General features: G+C 33.4%; 1 long non-coding RNA gene across 2 annotated transcripts in view; it reads left to right on the forward strand.

Annotated features, from left to right (window-relative positions):
* The first annotated feature begins 1,462 nt into the window (after positions 1 to 1,462).
* The window catches only part of LOC117175993, a 15,484-nt gene continuing 5,634 nt past the window's right edge, over positions 1,463 to 11,312 (forward strand). The window contains exons 1-4 of one of the 2 annotated variants that reach the window (XR_004467556.1): positions 1,463 to 1,541; positions 5,351 to 5,574; positions 5,690 to 5,889; positions 9,233 to 9,345. This is a non-coding gene — a long non-coding RNA (uncharacterized LOC117175993). The remainder of the gene's footprint in view (positions 1,542 to 5,350; positions 5,575 to 5,689; positions 5,890 to 9,232; positions 9,346 to 11,312) is intronic. The other variant, XR_004467557.1, reaches the window with a different exon arrangement.

The following is an 11,312-nucleotide window of genomic DNA, read 5'->3' on the forward strand; positions in this document are numbered from 1 at the left end:
TCATTTTCGTGTTTTTTTTTTTTTGGATTTTTCTAAATGCTAAGACCCTAATAATTTTTAATTTTATAAAAAATGTCATTAGATAAATTTTTTGACTCTTTAAACACTATGAAAGACCGTACAGAGAATTCTTGAATTAGGAAAAAATGATCTCAAAAATATTCTAAAGGCGCTCACTTTTTGAATTTTTATCTAAAATGGCTGGCTAACGAACTTGACCTTTACCTTAGGACACTAAAGTATTGTGACAAAAGCCAACCTAATAGATTAATTTTTTGAAAAGTTATCGTTCTCACAGACAGACAGATATAAAGATAGACAGATAGACGTACAGATAGACACATTCGTTTAAAACTGTTTTCGGATTCAGGAGGTCTCAAAACGTGGACCTTTTGACAAAAACTAGGGGGTCAAATTTTATACAAATCTAATACCTTCTCGAAAAAGAATGTAAAAATGATTTATTTGTCATGAATAATTTTTTGATAGTTCTGTTTTTAGTTTTAATCATGAAAAAATATCTTTAAAACATAAAAACTTATATTTTTTGAAACCCCACACACGAGGTGAAAAGAAATTAAAAGACAAAAGTTGTGATAAGAATGTGCCCACGCAGCGGGCACATTTTTTTTACTGTTAATGACGTTTTTCATGATTAAAGCCAAAACTACGCCTCCCATCAAAAAGTGGGTGATGACAAATTTGTAGACCTTTTTTTTATGCACAATTTTTGTGCATTCATCTTTTACCGTATTTTGCACAGTTTGGCCGAAAAATGTAATTTTTGGATTTGTTATTATTTTGTATGCTGTCAAAATTTGAATTTTTGATTTTTCAAGGAAATTCAAAAAGTTGTTGTAATAATCTTGAAGGGCATTTAAGAAGCAATATTTTTCTTCTCTTGACTTTTTTTTTAAATCGTGCGTTATTTGGCATAAAATGTTCATATTCGTGTGTTTATGGAACTTTGTAAATGCTATAACTCTGGTATTTTTATATTTTTTGAAAGAAGTCAGTAGGATAAATTGTTCAACTTTTTGAATGCTATGAACAACAGTACAGAGAATTTTTTAATTATAAAAAAAGTGATTTTAAAAATTTTCAAAATGTGCCCACTTTTTGAATTTTGATCCAAAATGGCTGCCTAACGAACTTGAACTTTAGTTTAGCATACTAAACGAGTGTACCAAAGGACAATCTAATAGATTTTTTTAAGTTATCGTGTTCACAGACAGACATACAGATAGACACATTCATAAAAGCCTGTTTTTCGAATTCAGGGGGTCTCAAAACACACACATTTGATAAAAACTGGGATGAGGGCCATACATGGGGATACAAAACTATACAAAATATATAAGTTTGTTTTAAACAACTTCCTAATCTTTATCAATGTCGTGAGTTTCATAATCGTTAATATTCCTGCCTCGGAGTTATGTTTCGATAAAATTTAGTAGGCACTAAAACACCCATTGTGACACAGTTCCTTCATTTTCATTTCTGAAAAAACCAGAATGCTTTAGGATGAAAATAATATAAAGGTACGTTTTCCTAAATGATATTTAAATTATACAGTTATAATCAATTTTACTGTTTTATTCATTTTCATTCTTTCTTGAATAAGTAACCAATGAGTTATCATAAATTGCCTGAACTTTGTCATAACTTCCAGATCTTTTATAGTAACTTTCTTAAACTTGATCTGGGATAGTACATAAGTATAAACTCTCATTGTAAATTCTGCGACGGTATAATTCTACAATGCAGCAAAATAACCGAATTCAGCAGCAAAGCTTACTTCGATACTGAGGCCTGCTATCGGCGAGAAAATGTTAGGCATCTGCCTTTAAAGCATAACAACTCAGCCAAAAAGATGGTAGCGCAATAATAGAGCATTATTTCTTATACAGGGGGCAATAGGACAAATAAAAAAAATCACGGGTATGAGGAAAACTGGTGTTAATAAATTGCAGGTGATAAATTTGAAAAATAATAAAAATTGTTTCTTAACAGCACAAAAATTTACAGCTATATTATCTTCAGTTCGAATAAGGATATTTTTTGTGAAAATTTTGATATTTTTAGACATTTTTGTTCTTGTTGTAAAGCAGGTGCCAGAATGCAGCCCGGAACTTTTTTTGGCTGCCCAGCACGTGTCAGGTGCCTCCCAAGGATGTAGAACGACGGGTCGAAGAAAGGCACGAGCGGTTGTCAGTAAAAAAAAGGATCCCCCCAGCTTTCTGGCACTTTCTTTTCAACAAAATAATATCTAAAAATTGCGCGATTTAATAAAAAATAAGACTATCAAATCTTCCATGGCGATTAAAAATAATTAAAATCCTATCCATTACTGTTTGCAGTTTGAATCGCTTTCATAGCACAGGCCAACATGGTTTTATTATTAGAAAGTGGAGGGTCACTTCCGAAGTAATTTTTTACGTAGAATCCGAATCCGAGGTCAAAATTAGCCCATCACGTCAGGATTTAAAGATATTTGAGGTTATGTAGCCAAAAAATGGCATTTTTTGCTACTTTTGAGGGTATGTACAGAAAACAACACATTTTTGGGGATTATTTGTTTAGTTTTATCATATAGTACTACTCTTTATCTTTAAACTGAGAGTCGCAGAGTTAAATTACTATTTTTCTTTAACAAGTTACGCCAATTTGAAATTACAAGATATGTCCCATTATGTCTTGAGCATTTGCTTTTAACTCTTTGGGGCAGAAATTTTCTACTGGGTGTTTTCTCTTAAAAATTTGTACTTGGGGATGTTCAGGGTAGAAAATGTCTGCATCAAAGTATTTCAAGCAAATGCTCAAGACATAATATAACATATCTCGTAATTTCAAATTGACGTAACTTGGTAAAGAAAAATGGTAATTGAACTCTGCGACTCTAAATTAAAGAGAAAGAGCAGTACTATATGATACAAGTAAAGAAAAAATCCCCGAACATGTAGGTCTTCTGTACATAACCTCAAAAGTAGCCAAAACCACCATTTTTGGGTACATAGCCTCAAATATCATAAAATCCTGACGTGATGAGCCAATTCTGACCCCAGATTCGGATTCTACGTAAAAAATTACTTTGGAAATGACCCTCCAATTTCCATCAACTGACATGACCCCATTATTTGCAGGCCTGTGCTTCTTTTATTCGAACTGAAGATAATATAGTTGTACATTTTTGTACTTTTAAGCAACAATTTTTATTATTTCTGAAATCTCTTAACTGCAATTTGTTCACAACAGTTTTCCTCATACTCATGCATTTTTTTTAACTTTTCACATTGCCCTTTGTATAAGAAATTATGCTCCAAACTTGACTGTTCTTAAATGCACCTCACAGAAAAAACAGAAGATAAACTTTACATCGATTTCCGACGAAAGATTCTCTGCAACAAAAATTAATTTTACAGGATAAACTTTACACAAATATCGGTTAAACTTTCTTTTGTTTTCCATTCTGGTTTGATCTTTCTATAATTTAAGTACTATTATTTCTTTTATCTAAAGTCTATACAAAAAACTATAAAAATAATAAGAATCACTATGTTTTTGTCTTTTCATTGAAAAAACATTTGAAGAATTGTAAGAAAATACTCCCGCGTCTCTTAATTTCCTGCATGTAAAATATTTTTCTTATTTCACGTCACCTTTTTCTCTTGTATAACGTAATTCCCAAAAGCAAGATTTTGTTACACTAGCCGTCTAACAAGACGACCTCCGGCATGACGACTCGCTCAACGAGCAGGCTGTGGTCACTAATATAGGCAACCGTGAAGACACATACTTTGATCCTGCTTTGCGGGCTCGTTAGATGCCTCTGTAGTACTTTACCCCGCTACACGTCGCTCAGGGGCCAAAGTTTGATCTATCTTTCTTACTCCTTCATTGTTTTTCGAACGTCAGCACATGTGAAAACTAACCCATTAAGAACTGTTTGAGAGCTGACATCTAATTTTTTGTCATCATTTTCGACCTGGTGATTATAGTTGTAGTACACAACTGAAAACTAAAAGAGGGAGCGGTACCTTCTGTATCATTACTATAAAAAAAGAGTAATATTTTGAGAAAGGAACCTGCCGATAAGAAAATTAATGTCGAAAATGATTACGAAATTTAAATGAAAACTGCTTTCAAACATACTTTCATCATCTTTCGTTTTTCCTTAGAACACGTTTTTATGAAAAAAGCAACAGAAAAACAAGCAGAAATATATAAATAATTATTCCGGTAATTCTTTATGTATTTTTATTTGTTTTTTTTAAATTTATTAAGTTTTTAAATTACATTATCTACAAATCATCTGGATATAACCTCAAGCGTCTATTATCTTATCTTAAGAACCTGCAGGCCCGTTTGATCGCACCACCGTCGATTATAGGTCTGTACTTCTAAAGCATTGAGTGACCACAGCCTGATGAAAAGACGGCAGACGCCGTACCTCTATCCCCTTCACTTTCTTCTCTGCAATGCACATGACCTAATGTTTAACTTAACACATAAGTTCGCTCTACACTGCACACGCTCTCAGCGCAGAATAGTGGGGACCCCTCACGCCGTCGTCCTGCCGGACGGTGAAACTCCCACGTTCGTCGTCTTATTGGACGGTTAGTGTACGCTAAGACCGCGAAAGTCCAAGTTGGAACGGGTCGAGTGAAGCTGAGATGTGCTCGATCGGATCGAAGAAATTTTAAGTTTTTAATAAATTTTAAATAAAAAATGTAGAATTTTTTAACTTGTAGGACAAACTTTTGTTCACAAAGCTAAAAATCCCCTTAGTATTAAATTAAACAAAATTCGGCCAACCATTTAGTTTTCATTTCTTTCATCATCATCCCCAAATTCCCTCACTTCATAAAAATCTTGTTAACACAATGTCTCGAAACTTTTTCGAACTAGAAACCGTTTGAGTTTTTCAAAGTTTTCGAATAGCTCAGTAGATTCGAGTACTGAATTATCGAGTTAACTCAACATCGTCTAATTATATAAATAATTGGAAAATCACTTATTCAATATTCAATTTTTAATCATTGTAACAAAAATTGAAAAATTAGTACTTCATGAAATATTTTAGTATCTAGAAAACGTCAGTTTAATCATATGTATGAATTAAACAGTTTTGTAACTAAATGCTGTTACAAATAGCTACTTGTGTATTTTTTACGTTTCATTTCTTTAGTATATGTGGCACATAAACCGAGATGTATAGTTTTTAAAGTGGACTTGTTTAATAATAATGCTAACCTAAAACTACAGATGGGTAACATTTGAAATGATGTTTGCACCAACAGAACACAGATCTTTCATTTTCAAAATTCCAACTAATCTGTGGCGATCGTAGGTAACAGACCCAAAACAGCTTCAAAAGATCATGTGCTATCCTAGATCATGTTCACTCATATGTGCTGTTTTGATGACTCTCTTCTGTACCGGAATTGGCAATTTCAATTCATCAAATGATAAGGTTCATGATTTGACTAATTTGGTGGCAACGAAAGATATATTGGATGATGCCGTCCATGATTATCTTCAGGGACAGGAAAAGCGATAAGCCACTCACAGGAAGTATGTCTACGAATTTCAGTTTTATTTTTAAACACGCCTTGTACTATCCCCACCTTATTTTGGAACCCTGTTACTTTTCTTTTCGTTCCTAATAAAAATCTTGTTTTCGTTACAGATATATGAAAGATTATTCGAAGGAACACGAGGAGGGAATACGTAATATCTTATATCATATTTTAAATTCTAAAATATAAAAAAAAAGTTGACGACAATTTCCATGCAATTATAAATATTATTTCCATTTGAATACTTTAAGTATGATATTTAATTTAAAGAAAACAGCAATATTGGTTCAAAGTTTCTCAATATCTGATTGTAAGCTTATTTATGTGGGGTAGTTTAATTAATATACTATATAGGTGATTCTTCCATCCGAGATATCGAAATATCTCAGGAAATACGCATGTAACGAAAAAAATGTTCTGAATAAAAACTTTTTCTTTTCGAAGGGGAAACGCGAACTTGTTAAAATGTACGCCCCTCTGTGGCGCGGGAGGGGTGCGACTTTAATATCTCAAATGGCAACCTATACAGTCGAAGCTATTTACCTTGCCGCAGACGGGACCGTTGGGGAGTAATTTTGATGGAAACGATGTTTCCCCACTCTCGAGTCTAATCTTGATGCGTGGTGCTTGAAGCCGTGCGCGGATCATTGTTTACAAACAGTGAATGTTCGATTGTCAGAATACATATTGTGGAAGTAATTATCTCACATTTGTTTCCAAAAAATGTGAGCATATCGTTCTCTCGCGGAATAAACTGAAAAATAGTTTAGCCTTTACGAATTATTGATGAACCTTTGATTAAATTTGCCATACATGAGGTCATCTCACGTGACAAGGAAATTATCACAAGACATAAATATTATGATTTCGAAATTCTTTTATAAGCCTCATTAACAAAGCATACCATGACTTTTTGCACTTTAAAATTTCCTTAAAAGACCTAAACCATTGACAGAAATGTAAATAGCGAGCGGAAAAATTCTCGGATGCCGAGCCGTCGCGGTTGTGGTTGGAGAAGAGCTCGACCGAGAGTTAGGGGAAGCGGCAAGGTAAATAGCGGCAAGGTAAGTAGCGTCGACTGTATATTCTTTGCAAATTCAGTGTCTCAAAAAAAATAAAATAAAAATCTTTTCCAAGATGTTTTCGATCCAAATTCGCGAAAATTAACATTGTTGAATGTTGTCGAAACGTGCTTTCAAACAAACAATAAAAAGGGTCTGTTGATTGTCTTCAGAAGAGCTATTATATTGTAGTATATTTAATTTTCAACGAGCCTTACACCCACCTGTGAAAGTGGTTAAAGTAAAGTAGAAAAACGAGAAAGCTTAATTTGATGTTTAAAACACAAACTTCTCATTTTTAATGCAAGTATGTATGTAAGCAGTCAATAAATGAACTAAATTAAGCGCTACCCATGACGTAAGAGTAGTTGTCTGTTCCCTTTGGGGAGCTTCTTTCGGTTAACTCCATTGCCTTTCACAATCGAGGAACTGGTTTTCGATGAGCATTTTACATTACGTGCTCAAAATGGTGTCCTCCCACTTCGATGCACTTGTTAATCCGCGCTTCGAAAGTTTGCACAAAACTGCCGAGTATTTCTGCTGGTATTTGGTTACAAGCAGTCCTGATTCGCTATTTCATTTTTGCCAGATTTGTTGGAACTTCTCGATACAATCAATTCTTTTAATACAACCACAAAAAGAAATCCGGCGACCTAAAGTTTGGCGATCTGGCGGATCCAGTGTCCGTTGAATTCGCGAATCAGTACTTAACGCGCTATTGTCAAATAATGCGCTGGAGAACCGTCATGTTGAAGCCCCATGTTCTGTCGCACTTCTAAGCTTAGATTTAAATCTGCAATGAAAAATATACGTTTCCATTCGAAATTTTAGAGTGACTTCCTCCCGCCCCTCATGGGATGGGATACATTTTTATGGAGTAATTTTGCCCCTTAAAAATAAAATGTTTTATATTCAGTACATGAATTGCGACAAATGCGTAATTCATGAGGTATTTCGATGTCTCCAGATCAAAGAATCACCATGTATACATACACCACAATCGTAGCCTTCTTTAGTACAGAGCAATCTAATATTTACAAAGCATTCAATACTGTTAATTCACAAGCGAGTTTGTGAATTAAATGTCAGTTTTCGTTATGTAAACGTGCTGTCACACAATATTTAAAATAAGGAATTTACTCTCTATAATACTATTCAAGCTATATTTCTTAATGGATTTTGAAGTTTCCTTTTCAGAAGCTATCAGAATAATAGTTTTTAGCTCTTTAAACTTACAATGTTTTGATTTAATTTTGTGTCCAACAATATATAAACAATAACAGTGACAAAATTGTTAATTTATAGAATATTATTTTTCACCTGAAAGAAAATTGTTCAAATCATCTTGCTTTCGGCTAGAATTAATACAAATGTACATGTGATTATTTGTTCAAAAAAAGAAGGAAAATTTCCAAGCCTGCCTGTGTCGGATTTCAATCAGCGAAGTCTTTCTCGCGGACATTTAGATAATTTGTTAAAAAATTGAAGTTACGAAAAAACCAAGATCTCCATTCAATTCTACGGGAAAAATTACATAAAATCATTATTTATAGAATCGGATATCTGTATTTTTTCATTAGAAGGCATCTTTCAAACAAATGTTTGCATCTCAAACCTCACTTTTTGATTGTGTCAATTGGTTGTCCATCAAACTTGGTGAGTTAAAAAGTAATATATAACTTTTCAGAACGCAATTATAAAAGAGGCGTGATTTCATGCCTCCATATACAAACGGTAAGATACGCGTTATGAGCGGTGTCTAGCGGTGAGCTGGGTAAGTTACAAATGAGGGTTCAGTAGGCACAGCTTGAACTTAGATTTCAAAAAGAGCTCGATTTGTGCGTGTCTCCGTATTTTCGTAACGCTTGAGAGATACCGTGGTTGAAAACGACAGAAAGAGAAATTCACAGGCGATTGCTGAATAGACTTTTTCAACGAGAAGTGTAACGTGCTCAAAATGTGATTTTGTGCTTGTTATGGAGGCATGAAAACACGTCAATTATAATTTTGTTCTGAAAAGTATCGTTCGTAACTCCTGTGAACTGACTGCTTGTTGAAACTCGCGCCATGTTTTTGTAACGAATCAGAGTTACCTCACCTACGATTCGTTACAAAAACATTGTGCTCATTGAAAAAAGGATGTCTGTTTATAATAGTCGCGCAATGTACTATCATAAGTTCTTTACAGATTTTTAAAATATGAGAATATTTCGTATAATCAATAAACATATAAAAAAATAATGAAATATATTTGCAATAATTCTAATCAATAGTGAATTTATTTAAGCAATTTCCTTTTAGATCAAAATCATATTCTTAATATTGCCAGTTTTGTCAATACGTTTCTTTATATGTTGCACAAAAAATGAAATTGAGAACTCAAATATTTTCAGGAATAGAACAATTTTATTCCGAGAATTTCGAAAACAAAGCTTCAAAATGCAGCAAGAAATAGAGCATTTAGTGTAGAATGAACAATAAACTCTTGGTTTTGACCACTCGGTGTCAGGTTGATTGCCGTTGTATGAATCAACCTGCAAACATGACTGGTCCGCAACAATTCTGCATACTCCTATTTCTTTATGTCTTCAGGAAAAGTCACCCAAATTCTGAGTAATACAAATCCGAAAAGTTATGTTGATAATGATGTGGAGATTGCGGAAAAAGCTGTGGAAGGCGACCCCAGACTAAGACATCTATCTCAAGTAGGACATGTATTGTTAGGGGGGTCAAAAAAGCTTTGTTTTTGAGAATTGTTTCTTTTATGCCGTGCAGATGATGAAAGATATCTGCAGTTTCAATGAATCACCTATCACTTTTTCATATCTGGAATGATATTGTTTAAGTATTTTTCGTATCATCAGGTTAGTCACATCTATTATAGACTATTAACTACATGGTATTCTAAAATGCATGTTTAAAACTTAAACGTAAGGAAATACTTTTATGCATCTTATTTCAGAAACGAAAAAGTGAAGTCAACTTATTTAAATTGCAGATATACGTCTATTACAAATTGTCTCTAAGTTTTGATGTAAAAATTATCCCTGATTTTTGGAAAACATGAAAAAATGAAACTTTTTAGGACCCTGACACGATCTCTTAAAATTTATATGCCTATTTTGATCAAACAAGTGCTGTTAATTACTTTTTTTGCTGCTTTTTAAAGTTGTGGAAGTAGTTCGGCTACTGGAAAAGCAATTCAAAAACATGTTCTCTTTTTCTGAAATTTGGAATTGAATCCAAAATTGGGTCAGATTATCTATTAATTAATTAGGGTTTAAATTGAGATGCTGACTAATATAAATAAAATATTTTTTTAATAATAAAATGTAAATTTAAATGTTAATTTGACTTCATTCAACTAAAGGTCATTTTTCACGCTCAGCATTTGGCAGAGTAACATAATGTCAAGTAAGTAAACATAACCTGAAATAAACCGAAAACAAAATCATTTTTTGAAATTTGGCGCGCTTCCCGATTACAACAGAAGCTATGCTGCAAACCTCCGGAATAACCAGAGTGAGGCGTTGAGCAATCAGAAACGTTTCAGGAAGATAGCATCGTAGCGAACAAAACGTGCCATTCCGTGAGGAGATTTACAAAAAAGTGTTCACAGCGTTAAAAATTATATTTATTATTAATCAGATATTAATCACATTATTATATCTCGTATAGAGTAAAATATCTTTTTGAGTTTTTTCTATGAGCACTTTTTAGTTCAGGCTTTGGTGTTAGTTTTTTGAAGATTACAGATTTACATTCTTAAGGATAAGAGATACGTGTAAAAAATGTTACACATAGTTTCAAACTACTCAAATCTTAATTTTACGATATTGTAATAAAAGTGACCAAAGTTTAAATTTTTGAAACAACAGCGGATAATTCAGGAAAATACAATATATTTTTTCATTCCTGAAAAAAATTCAACAAAAGGTGCTTTATGTAGGAAAAATTGAAATGCAAAGACTAGATGCCACAATTACGAAATGCCGTTTCCTAAAATCTTCTCAGTTTCTTTAAAAATAATACATCAAGATAATAACTAAAGAAAACGACCTTTTTCTTACAAATAATAAGAGCTAAAACCATCATTCTAAAATAAGAATAGTTCATGACTAATTTGTTTTTTATTGAAACATTTTTCTTATCACAGTAACCCAGTTAACACATCTCTATTTACCCTTCGACGCATATACCGGGAATCACCTTAATTTTTTTACCCTAGAAAAAAGAAAGAAATTATACGGATTGAGGCGAAGTAAAATTTTAGAATGCTGGTTATTCCTGTTTTCTGATTCGTTTAAACGAATTTAGACGAATTACGATATTGCTAGTCGAACGCGTGTGACTTTATATAAATGCGTGGGTAAGGTCAATTTGATAAAAATTAATAAAAAGTGCACGCGTCGAGAACAGAACCAGCGATATCTCGTGTTTTAGTCCAAATTGCTCCTAATGAGCTACGGGGCCATTTACTGGACATTTAAAATAAATTGTATATATCCCGCATGTTAGTTTTCCTGTTACGGACGAGTGCGTATTTTCCTCTCGCGAATTTAGACGCATTAAGCAGAGCTCACAGACCTGAAACGCCGCAACGATGCCGCACGAGGGGAATCGTCCCCCGCCAGGTGCCAGATCGTGGATGAAATTTACCCCCACCATACCT

The sequence above is a fragment of the Belonocnema kinseyi genome, chromosome 1, assembly GCF_010883055.1.
Source record: "Belonocnema kinseyi isolate 2016_QV_RU_SX_M_011 chromosome 1, B_treatae_v1, whole genome shotgun sequence".
NCBI lineage: Eukaryota > Metazoa > Arthropoda > Insecta > Hymenoptera > Cynipidae > Belonocnema > Belonocnema kinseyi.